Genomic DNA, 11743 nt, shown 5'->3' with positions numbered 1-11743 from the left:
CTGTAGATAAATCAATTAAATCCTCCAAAACTCACAGTTAAGCTTCAGCTACAGAAACAAATCCAAAGAAACCTACACATACTCATGCATGCAAACGCTTCCCCCCCTCCCCCAGAACATCCAACTTTATGCCTCAGTTAATAGGCTCCTTATCTTTAATATTGCAGAACTAATTTATTAGTTAAAGAATTCCCTTGTTTCTAGTCTTCTGCTGTCATCCACACAGCACAATTAAAAGTAACCACATTCTAAAAAAGCCCCATCCACAGTTGTTTGAAACCATCATATGACTTTAGAAAGTAAAATGTATAACCTCTTACCTGAGCATGAAAATTTGACATAGTCGTTGTCTCTATATCTTTCTTTCCCAAAATCTCCATTTTCACTGGTGAATTGGGAAAATTAAACGAAAAGTAGTCTAAAAAGTCAGGTAAATAAGTAGCTGCCCCATGAACAATACCCATTACATAGTAAGCTGCACAGTTTTCATTTTCACTAAAAACCAGACCCACAAACTCTTCTGCAAATCTCTCCATCTCCACAGGAGATAAGTGGGAGAGTTCATTACTGTAGGCATGGATAACTGATGCACCTCCGTTAGGCTGGTGCTCAATATGAATCAGCTGTTTGAATTCCAATGTGTCCAACCTTTTGAGTTTATTTTGAACCCGTGGCTCCTTTAACGAGACAAATGGAAACTCACTGTTCTCTGGTATCTTGGACTCACAGTCCTTCTTGGGATCCATATTTTTCCCAGTGAAATCCTTAAGATGATCATCTATGATGCCTTTGGCTTCCTGATCCTCAATATCAGAAACCAATCCCGAGCAGATGGTCTGAATGGATTTGCTGTACATTTTAGGACGCTTCCTCTTCTCGTTCTCTTTATGTTTCTTTTTCTTTTTCTTCTTAACTTTTTTAATCTGTAGCTCTTCTGCATTGGTTTTTGGTTTCTCCTTCCCACCTGTTGAAAGGAAAAAAAGATCTCTTAAGTATCTTCATATACAAAATATGTGTTTAAACATCAGGATTCAAAGTCACCGAAACCCTCACCATGGCACACAAAGACCAGAGACCAATACTGAAGGTCACAATGTGTATCTTACTGAAAATGAGTAGTAAGAAACACCTGCCATGTTCACATCATGACTGACAAATAAACTGGGAGTGGAAGGAAATCACAAAAAAAACAACCACGCTTCCCAAAGCTGCTTTCATGATGAGTCATGATCTTTAATCATACCCTTTAACTGGTCATCAGCAATTACTATACCAGAAAGTACAGAAACATTGTATGACAGCTGTCAACAAACATTGGCAAACAAGGGGTTTACAAACAGTCAATATCAACCATCACCAGCAAGCTGTTCACAAGATGCCACTGCCAAAACCTACCTTGTCAGATGGCTTTACATGATCATTCTTCCAGAACTAAACAAACTTTGTTGAAAAATGCATGTGGAAACATTTGAAAACTGAGCCCATACTTCTTAAAAAAAACAACCAACCAAACACCACCAAAATAAACAACAAAAAACCCCTGAACAATCAACGAAAAAAGCCTAAAACCTCACAAATCTGAAACTAGCTTCAAGTTTACATAATATGCAAGCTGAACTGAGAACAAACTGTAATGGCCTAAAGCCAAAAGTACTCATGTGGGGATAACGTGTTCAAGTGATTCACAAAGTAAACATTCTCCCTTGTTTTAAAGTGCTTTTTTTCAAGTGCTTTTGGGGTGTGGTTTTTTTTTTTTCAACTAATAAACGTGGCAGCCAAAAAAACTTCTGTCACTATGCTGCCTTAACGTCTAGCAGTTGGAATCATTCCACGATCTGATTTGATAAATCAAATTACTGGGCATGTTACAGCGCAAAATTATGCTCACAACAAGCAATTCAAGATCTGCAGGTTCAGACACAGAAGTTTAAACTTGCAATGAAATACACAATTTCTAAGTAATCTCAAATTCACAAGAGTTAGCCAGCCTCTACTACTCTGCTGCAGTAGACTGTTTTCAGCTTGCAATCCTCAGCCCAACTAATTCACAAGAGCCCTTAAAAAAAAAAAAGAAAATAAAAAAATGAAAAGATCACAGCTGTTGGTGCATAGAATCACACATTCTTGCTCATAATTAACAGGTTTGGATATGGAAGATACAGATACCAGAAAGGAGAACAAGCTATTAAGACACTTGCCTCTGAGCCTCTTGAGGTTTGTGACAGCAGCTACATACCTCTGGGATTTCTAAAGCGGAGGCAGGCAAGCTAGTTATCTCTCTAGCTTCTATTTTCTCATCTTGTAGGGGGAAGAAGTGCCCTGAGGTCGCTCATTTCTTACTTCACCCGAACAAGGAAATGGGCACTAGGATTTCTTAACCTAATCCACACAGTTAAGAGCTACAAAAACACCTTTCACTCTAAATCAGATTTAACATAACATACTCTATGAGCACAATTTCACTTTTAGCTAACCAAGTTCAGCTGTCAAAAGGCACGGTAGCCTTGTGAAAATCTGTCCTTTCATTAGGCTAACTTCAGTGTAAAACCAGTGTGGACCTCTGCAATAAGACTGCTTCATCTGGTAGATGTAATAGTCACCTCTTTGTTAACATCTTCCTTCTGGCAGAAGAATCTTTAAACCTAGCAGGCATGGAAAGACCAGAAAGAGCAGCAACACACGTACAAACAACTGCCTCAACCTGCTTACATTCTGGGGTACCGTAATGGTGTCACTACAGCACCAGTTCCATTCAGGCGGAAATAAAAACAAAGAAATGGTTTACGACAGTGGGAAGTTCCATATTCTAGGTTTAGAAATAATCTCAATCCAAATCTCAAAATATGGACTACAGAATAAAGAATTTTTTCCTTCCTCCTGACTGCAGGAATACACAACTAGAGAGCATCTAAGAGTCTACAGATATTTCAAACTCTTAAAAATGCTTAACTTACCATTTTAAGATTGTTTTACTCTAAACACAAAAATACATTGCTATACTGATCGATACCATAAAGAAGTCACACATTTCCATATTACATTAGTTTGGATATAGAAAATATGGAATTATCGCATTGAATGCTGCAGCAAGGTAAGGCAGGGGGAAGCAGGGGTCAACCCACTTCACTTGTTCTCAAATGGAGGTCAGATTTTTGCAGAGACTAGTCACTCAGATCTGGGACTTCAGGCATGGCAGGGAAAGGATGGAAATTTATACTCACTGGGGTACAATCAGCAGTAATATAACTGGCTACAAATACAACAACTTCTAAGTTTAAAAAGCGCGAAGCTATTTGCTATGGCAAGAGCAAAATTGCTCTCTCATCACCAAAGAAAACCTTAAGAAGACTGAAGATCAGCATCTATACATCCTTGCTGAACATCCAGCTACTAAATTATATTACATTTCAACTGGTAATAATGGAAAGTACTTATGTAACAGATGGGTATGAATGTGCATCTGTGCAAAACTACCTCAAAAACTGTTGACTTCCGTTTCTACAGTATGAGAAGGCAGATTATCCAATTTCCCCTTTCAATCTGTCCCATTCCCTGCCTTTGATTATATCTTATGAGAAGTTTTACTAACAATCAAATCCATTCGACTGCTCCTGTAATACGTGGTGGCTGGTTTTTTAATCCCATAATGTGTTTCACAGATGCAGCTGTGGGGAAAAAAAAGGAAAAAAAAAAAAAAAACCACACAACACAAAACCCCACCACTTCGAAGGTTACAAAACCACTAAACTACAACACAGGCTTCCTAGAGAGGTGGTTGGTACCTCAAGCTTGTCAGTGTTTAAGAGGCATCTGGACAATGCCCTTAACAACATGCTTTAACTTGGTCAGCCCTGAAGTGGTGAGAGCAGATGATCATTGTAGGTCCCTTCCAACTGAAATATTCTATTCTAATCATCAGTAACCAGTACTCAAGGAGCAAAGCAGTGGTGCTTCTAAGACAGAAACAACAGCAACAAAAAATGTAACATACACAATTAAAATCATATAGACAGAACATAAATAGTGTCAAATTATGTGAAGTTCATACTAATATATCCAAAAAGGTTTGCACTCAAAATGGGTTTAGTTAACAAAACATTTTAGGTAACTTGGTACACACCTACGTTAAGTACACAAAACCTTCTTAAGAGAGATTACACTAAGGCACTTTTAAAGTGAAGAACATTTATTATTCTCTTTGTTTGTTTTCACACCATCTCCATTAAACCTTCAGAAGGAAAAAAAAAAAAAGCTCTTAACCACAGGATAAAAGTAACGATTTTTCTGGTATCCTACACAGTCCTCCTTCCAGCTTGACAAGGAATTTTCTGTTCATCTTTAAATATTTCACTAATATAGAGTGTTTTTACTTTTGATCACAGACTACAAGAGTTATGCCATTTACACATATACCAAGGATTAAAGTTCATCAGTACACTCAGCAAATCATAAGAAGTTGCAAAAATGGCGTGCACAATTTGGAACCAAATAAATATTTGCTAGCAGCCTGTCACCTCTGAACACAACTCTGATCTTCCACAGAAGTTTTTGGATCTCTATATATCAAAAAGGATAGAACTGAGGCCATTTTTAATTCTGAAACACCTGGAAACCAAGAGAGCAACAATTACTGAAGGAACAAAAGGCTACAATGGGTAAAAACAGGGCCCCTGAACTGCTACTTGCAACTGGAAAGAGAAAAAGAAAAATCAAAATGGGGAGCATCTATTCTTAGGAGACAAAATATGAATCCCTTCTTCAAGGGTTTGAGTTTCAGGTGCTACTGGGGAGGAAAAAAGCCTTAAAACACATAAGTCAGAAGAGAAGGCAGATTCCAAATGGGATTTTTTCAAAACATTACTAGAATTAGACTTAATAAAACTACATACCAAGAGTAGAACCTAGTTCTCTAAAAGCACTTCAAGCAGAATTTCAAAGACAACTGACTAGACGTTTTGAGATTTTTTCAAATTCACACAAGCTTATGCTACTGCATACACAAGACATTCTGTAAAGAATTCTTACTTCATTTTCACACTGGCAGCAAATGACATACTTCAGAAAAATTATTTTTAGATACTTCACACACCATGTATCATTTTCTCTATGAAATGTATATTACAATATTAAACTGAATACTGAAAAAACGTAAATTCATAATTATTTGTTCAGCCTTCAAATGTGGATATCTGATACAGCTGAGCAATCTAAGATCTCATTGCCCCAGATGGGTAGAGCCCAACTCCCCGCTCTCCTCTGCCACTGCTCCTGGCACACAGTCCTACACCATTCCTGGTGCTGACTGATGCTCGTCTGATTGCACAGTACATTAACTTAACAGCTCAGCAGAAAACCATTCACTTTGCTGCTAGATTAGTGAACAGAACTGGTTCACAGCATTGCCAGACAGGAACTAGAGCACGGAGACCACTGAGAGCAGGGAATGAATACCAGAACCCACTCCTCATTAGTGGCAGCAAACCACCTGATCTGCTTAGCTGCACTGCTCACCACACCTTCATCTGTCCACTCCGAGCACTGAACAAGGTTGAATTTTTAAGAGTAAAATAAATCCCCTTGCCACACACAACACTACCTTAACACATGTATGGGATAGGACCAAGTTCCTAGTAAGCCTTAATAGAAAGTTTCCTAACCCAAAAGCTTGAACTTTTAAATTTAATATTAAAGTTATACAATTGACCTTTTTAAAGGTAATATTCTAGTACATTTAACTGTAATATAGATCAGGCTACAACGTCTTCCCTCTGTATGTGGGCGGTGCTGTACAGTGCTTGTTCCTAGTACTGCTTAAACATCACTATATGCCTAATTTCAGAATATTTGTGTTTAAGTATTTTAGTACACAGCCAAAGTCATCCTGAAGAATACAAACACAAAATGAAAAACTGACTTCTAGAAGTAGTATTTCTCAGCAAAGCTTGAACAGAATTTCACAGAATGAGGAGGAGGCACATTTCTAGCCTAAGGCTTCTGCTGTGCTTAATTTCAAAGATCCACTCTGAAGTAGGTGCTTAAAGCTGCTCAAAAGTTGCAAAGACTTCAATAGCAAAGGGAATTAGTTTGCTATCAGCAATTCCCAATAAAGTACTTTCATCTTATTCTTCTTTTGCTTTAGCCATAGAGAAGAGCAGAAACATACTAATTCAGTCACTCCTCTGCTGCTTATATCAAAGTACTTTAAAGCAAACGTGTTGCTTCTTCCAAAACCAATAATGCTGCTTTGACACTTGGCTAATGGATACAAAAAAGAACAGCTGCCTTCCATGTCTCCCTAGGGCAGTCATTAAGTTGCCTCACAGCAGAGATACAGAATTTGGTGAAAACATAAGCAAGAAATCCAAAAGGCTAAAGATCTAAACACTGTAAGACTGATGTATCCAAACTAGCTTTGTTCTAAGCAAGATTTGGCAGCAGCAGTGCAGTGCTTGATGCAAGCTAACTTATTTCACCTCTCAAGTAGTTACTACCAAGGCACACACTCGCAACCCAGAACCTTCAAGACAGGTGTTTCAGAGAGTCTTCACCAGCAATCACAATGAAGGTGTGTACGTACACACACATACAACTGGTCAAATCTCATTTCAGCCAAGACAGTAGCCATTTTGAAGTGCATGGCATCTTCTGTCTCTGTGTTCCGAGATACGTTTAGACAAGCACAGCTACCGAAACACCTATAAATAAAATTTAAAAAAGTTTTCCACTGCATGATTCAGAAACACAAGAGACAGAAGCAAGAATTTTCACTTGTATTTAAAAAGTCTTTTAGTTAGGGTGAGTCAGACAACTGCTTTGAGACTCCCAAGAATGAGGAATAACAAGGGCAAGGAGTGGGGAAACCCTCAGCACCCAGACATTTACAGGACCCTTCCCCTTGATTTGATGTCAAAAAGCAGACTGAGCTCACACTTTACTGGAATGTAAAAGGCCAAAGAACAAGACAATTTTTATTTTGCCTCTGCTCTTATTTAGCTAGCAATACCTGCACAAGGTTGGAGTTATATAACTTGCACTGTATTTTTAAAGAAGTCAGAAGAATGAAAAACCTGGAAAAGTGATCCACTGGCTACGCAAAAGGTAAGCAAACAATTTAATACATTATTTCTGAAAAAATGTTTGAGACACTTCAGAACTTAGAAGAGCCGTGCTCTCAGTGATCTCATCTCACATATCCTATTTTTTACATCCATGTTTCATCCTGTACTCTTATTGGGGATAACTTGGTGCATAAGGAATATGAAGCAAAATCAGTATTACAGGCAAATCAGCAGTGGGTTGTGTGCCCTGCCTTATCTCAGTCTTTTCCACCCCCTCAACTAAAACACATTGCATACAAAACCTTCAACATTTTCCCTACGACACACAAAGACAAAATATAGCGGGTGGGGAAAAAGCATGCAGAATGACTCAGAGGTAGGTCTCATCTTAAATATACCAATTTTACAGTTACTTCTGTGAAAAACCCATCTATAAAAAATTTAAACGGCTCATAGGAATGTACAATTAAAATAAACAATTTCTCCCAGATTAAAAAAAGGCTTTAGAAAACAATTTGTATTTACAGATGTTCACAGCAGCACAATAAAGATGTTTGCTCTCCCTTCTCCCCTGCCTTTTGACATTCCATACACCAAGACATTTAATTTTGCAGAAACACAACTAAGAATTTCTCCTATTGCATTTTTAGAAACTGCTGTGCTTATGTAAATAATGAGAAAAACAGGACTTTTGTTTTTTAATGGGAAAGCACGAATGGGACTGTTTACAAATGAGACTATTAATCCCTTTTCTTTTTGCAGGACCTCCAGTAACCATCTGCCATGTCACACTGGTGTTACTTTTTTTTTTTTGTATGAAACTTTCAATTTCTAACAGTTAACTTTTCCATTATGCCGATCTTATATATCAGCAATTACATATCCTTATTCTACAAAGAATACAACTGCAAAAGGATGACAAAAGCCATTTTCATTCTAGATGCATAAGAGGAGCCATCAGGCTCTCTGAAAAAGCTCAATACATTTCTTTCAGCAGCCTCAGGAACTACAAAAATAGCCTTTTTAAGAGTTGCCCTTCAACACGGGCAAGTTTTATCATTGGTTTCAACAGAACAGCAACTCAAGTTTAGGCAGATGAACAGCTTACAACCCTTAGCTTCCTAATGCAAGTAAACTCTTCCACGTTCAGCCCAAAGCACCAAAATCAGGCTTATACACCAGCTCTCCCTCAAAAGGCACCAGTCCCTCAGTACTAACCTCTTCTAAAACCAGCCACCTTTTATCTTTGACAGCTAGTTTAACTGTCAGAAGCCAGGAAGGCTATTACCTCCACCCCCTCAGTGAAAGTAAGTTACAAACAGAAGAAAAAACAAAAAAGACAAAACCCAAAACACTATATTCTCAACATAAGAAGAAAACCATTCAGCAGATGGTCAGAATAACATTTTACAACAAGATATAGACCTAATGCCTAGAAGAAATTAGCTGCCTTTAGAGACCATCACTGCAGCCTCTTAAACACGCAGACTCAAAAATCAACCACAAAACAAAAAACAAAGAAAAAGAAAGCAGACTAGTTCCAAACCTTTTTTCCTAAGCCCAGGGCTTGGGAAAAGGCTGGTCCACAAACAAAACCTGAAGAATCTCATTGTTGAGGTAGCTGAGTGTTGCCCAGTCAGATCAGCTCTTTTCTCAGGAAGTCACCAGCTTACACATTCCCTATGGTCAAAGCTGATACCTTGAGATCTGATCAACACAGGTTGTAAGCTGTGACAGTTGCTAATACAGCTACTTGGAGCTGTGCATAGAGTATAACATGTGATGTAGTAATTACAGGGTTCCATGCCTCTGACCTTGTATGAACGTGTTGAAGATAATGTTTTGTTCTAGAGGTTTCAGTTTTTTGTTTGTACATTAAATCCTACAGCAGACAAGATAACAGAAAAAATATATCAGGAATTTGTTACTAACTTCAAAAGCAAAGTCTGGAAAAAAAAAAAAAAAAAGAACACATTAAAAAAATTTTTTGGTCTACTTAAATAAGCAACATCCTCACAGAAACACTGATGTAGCACAGCCCAGATAAGTGAAGAGGGAGGTGGATCAATACCTGGCTTAACTGCTGTGCTTAAAGGGTTGTGATCAGCAGCATAAAGTCCAGCCGGAAGACAGTCGCTACTGGAGTAACCAACACACTGATACCTGGTGCCAATACTGTTCAACATCTACATTAGTAACAAGGATGAGGGGACAGAGCACACCCTCAGCAAGGTTGCAGGTGATACAAAACTCAAAGGAGTGCTTCATGCATCACAGGGTGGTGCTACCGGTGAGAGGGACCTTGGGAGGCTGCAGAAATGGGCCAGCAGAAGTCTTACAAAGTTAACACTGGGATGTGCAAAGCCCTGCACCTGGGAGGAATAACCCCGTGCACCAGCACAGGCTGGGGACCAACTGGTTGGACAGCAGCCCAACAGAGAAGGACTTGGGAGTCCTGGTGGATGACCTTATGGTTGACCATCAGCCTTTGGGGCAAAGCAGGCCAGCAGCCTCCTGGACAGGATTAGGAAAAACACTGGCAGCAGGTTGAGGGGGGCGAGTCTTCTGCTCTGCTGATCACTGGTGAGACACATCTGGAGTATTGTGTGCAGTTCTGGGATCGCCAGTCCAACACAGACATGGGCATACTGGACCAAGTCCAGCAAAGAGCCCTGAAAATTGTTAAGGAAGCAGAGCACCACTTACACAAGGAAAGGCTGAAAGCAGTGAATTGTTCAGCATGGAGAAGAGAAAGCAGGATGGGGAACGGGGAAGGAAGAATTTTATCAATGTGTGCGAACGCCTGAAGAAAGGGTGTAAAGATGTAGCCAGACTCACAGAAGCACTGAGGTTGGAAAGGACTTCTTGATATAATTTAGACCAACTCCCCCTGCTCAAGGACAGTCACCTAAACAAGTCTTCCCAGGACTGTGTCCAGTCGGGTTTTACATAATTCCAAGTACAGACATTCCACAACCTCTGTAGGCAACCTGTGCCAGTACTCAACCACTCTCATAGTAAGAAAGTTTCTTCCTTACATTCAGACAGAATTTCATGTGTTTTAATTTGCATCCATTGCCTCATGTCTTGTCACTGCTCACTGCTCAGAAGAGTCTGGCTTCATTGTCTTCGTTCCCTTCCACCAGGTGTTTATACACACTGATGATATCCCCCTTGAGCCTCCTCTTCGCCAGGCTGAGCAGTCCCAGCTCTCTCAGCCTTTCTTCATAAGAAAGATGCTCCAGCCCTTTCATCATCTTTGGCTATGTAATGGACTCACTCCAGAGTCTTTATCTTTCTTGTACTGGGGAACTCAGAACTGGACACAGTACTCCAGATGCAGCCTCAGCAGTGCTGAGTAGAGAAGGATCACTTCCCTCGACCTCCTGGCAATGCTCTTCCTAGAGCAGCCAGGGATACTGTTGGCCTTTTTTTGCTGTGAAGGTGCACTGCTGCCTCACAGCCAGCCTGCTGTCTGCCAGAGCCCCAAAACTGGTCAGTCCCCAGTATGTACCAGTGCTTAGGACTATTCTTCCCCTGATGCAGGACTACTCTCAGAGATATCCATTGACAGGACAAGAGGTAAAGGGTACAAACTGAAATAAAATAAATTCCCTTTGAACTAAGACTGCAATACTTTTTTACTGTAAGAGTGGTCACATACCAATACTGGTTGTCCAAAGATTTTGTGGAGCTTCCACCCTTGGAGATAACAGAGTCTGATAGTCTTGGGCAAACTGCTCTAGCTGACCCTACTTTGAGCAGCAGTGTTGGACTAGGTCCCTTCCAACCTCAACTACTGTACAATTCTAAGATCCAGTAGATGTATAAGCAAGCGTGAGAATGTGATCTGAATTATATTCCATTACAGTAAATGAAGAAATTAGCCAAAATTAAGACTGCCTGTTATACAGTATTTAACAAAGTTCCTGAATTATAACTCCTTAATTATTCAGTTTTGTGCATTTAATGTTAGATATCAAATTATATGGATTCACTTTTCTTCTCCATAATATATAAAATAACCTTCTTCAGTAACTGGAGAGAAGAGTAGGTATCACCAATATTATTCCTTGAAGTACTAGTCCTTACTACTACCATATAAGCAACATTGGGGTGGTGATAGTTATATTTTTAATCTCCAGTACCTAACACAGCTGACAAAAAAAAAAAAAAAAAGACTTATAGTCAAGTTTTAATTTGCAACCCTCATACCAGCTAGTCAGAGAAAATGGCACTTAAGTTAAATGAAAAACATAGTATTAAAAATTAGCATCCAATCCAATCACAAAGATTTTAAAGCACTAGAATGACATACCACTACACAATTTGAACCTACCTTTCTGCAGTAATTTGATCTCTCCATTTTCTTTCTTGATTTCATTCATTATTTTGTGCTTCTTCTTCTCTTTTTGCTTCTTTTCCCTTTCTTTAATTTTGTCTTTGATTTGAGCTGAAATGCAAATATTTTACAATTAAGTACAAATGGAAAACTAATTGTTACACGCACTTTTCATATTACTCTTATGTAAGCTCTATTAAGAGGATAAGAGGAAGAGTTCCAAGGAAATCTCAGTACTTACAGTAAGAAAAAATAATATTTATCTGTTGCATTATCCAATATAAGCTTATTTAACTCAGATGAGTTTGTTTCTAGTATGTATACAACAACTCACCATGTTAAC

The 11743-nt window shown here is 38.9% G+C and overlaps 1 long non-coding RNA gene across 1 annotated transcript; it reads right to left on the bottom strand.

Annotated features, from left to right (window-relative positions):
- Positions 1–319: 319 nt before the first annotated feature.
- On the bottom strand, positions 320–11415 carry LOC104464837. The gene is made up of 3 exons (XR_727585.1): positions 11398–11415; positions 704–964; positions 320–385 (listed from the first exon to the last, which is right to left on the bottom strand). It is a non-coding gene; the product is annotated as an uncharacterized LOC104464837 (long non-coding RNA).
- Positions 11416–11743: the final 328 nt, after the last annotated feature.

The sequence above is a fragment of the Pterocles gutturalis genome, unplaced genomic scaffold, assembly GCF_000699245.1.
Source record: "Pterocles gutturalis isolate BGI_N339 unplaced genomic scaffold, ASM69924v1 scaffold5813, whole genome shotgun sequence".
Classification (NCBI taxonomy): Eukaryota; Metazoa; Chordata; class Aves; order Pterocliformes; family Pteroclidae; genus Pterocles; species Pterocles gutturalis.
This window is presented reverse-complemented; position numbering and strand designations above follow the sequence as displayed.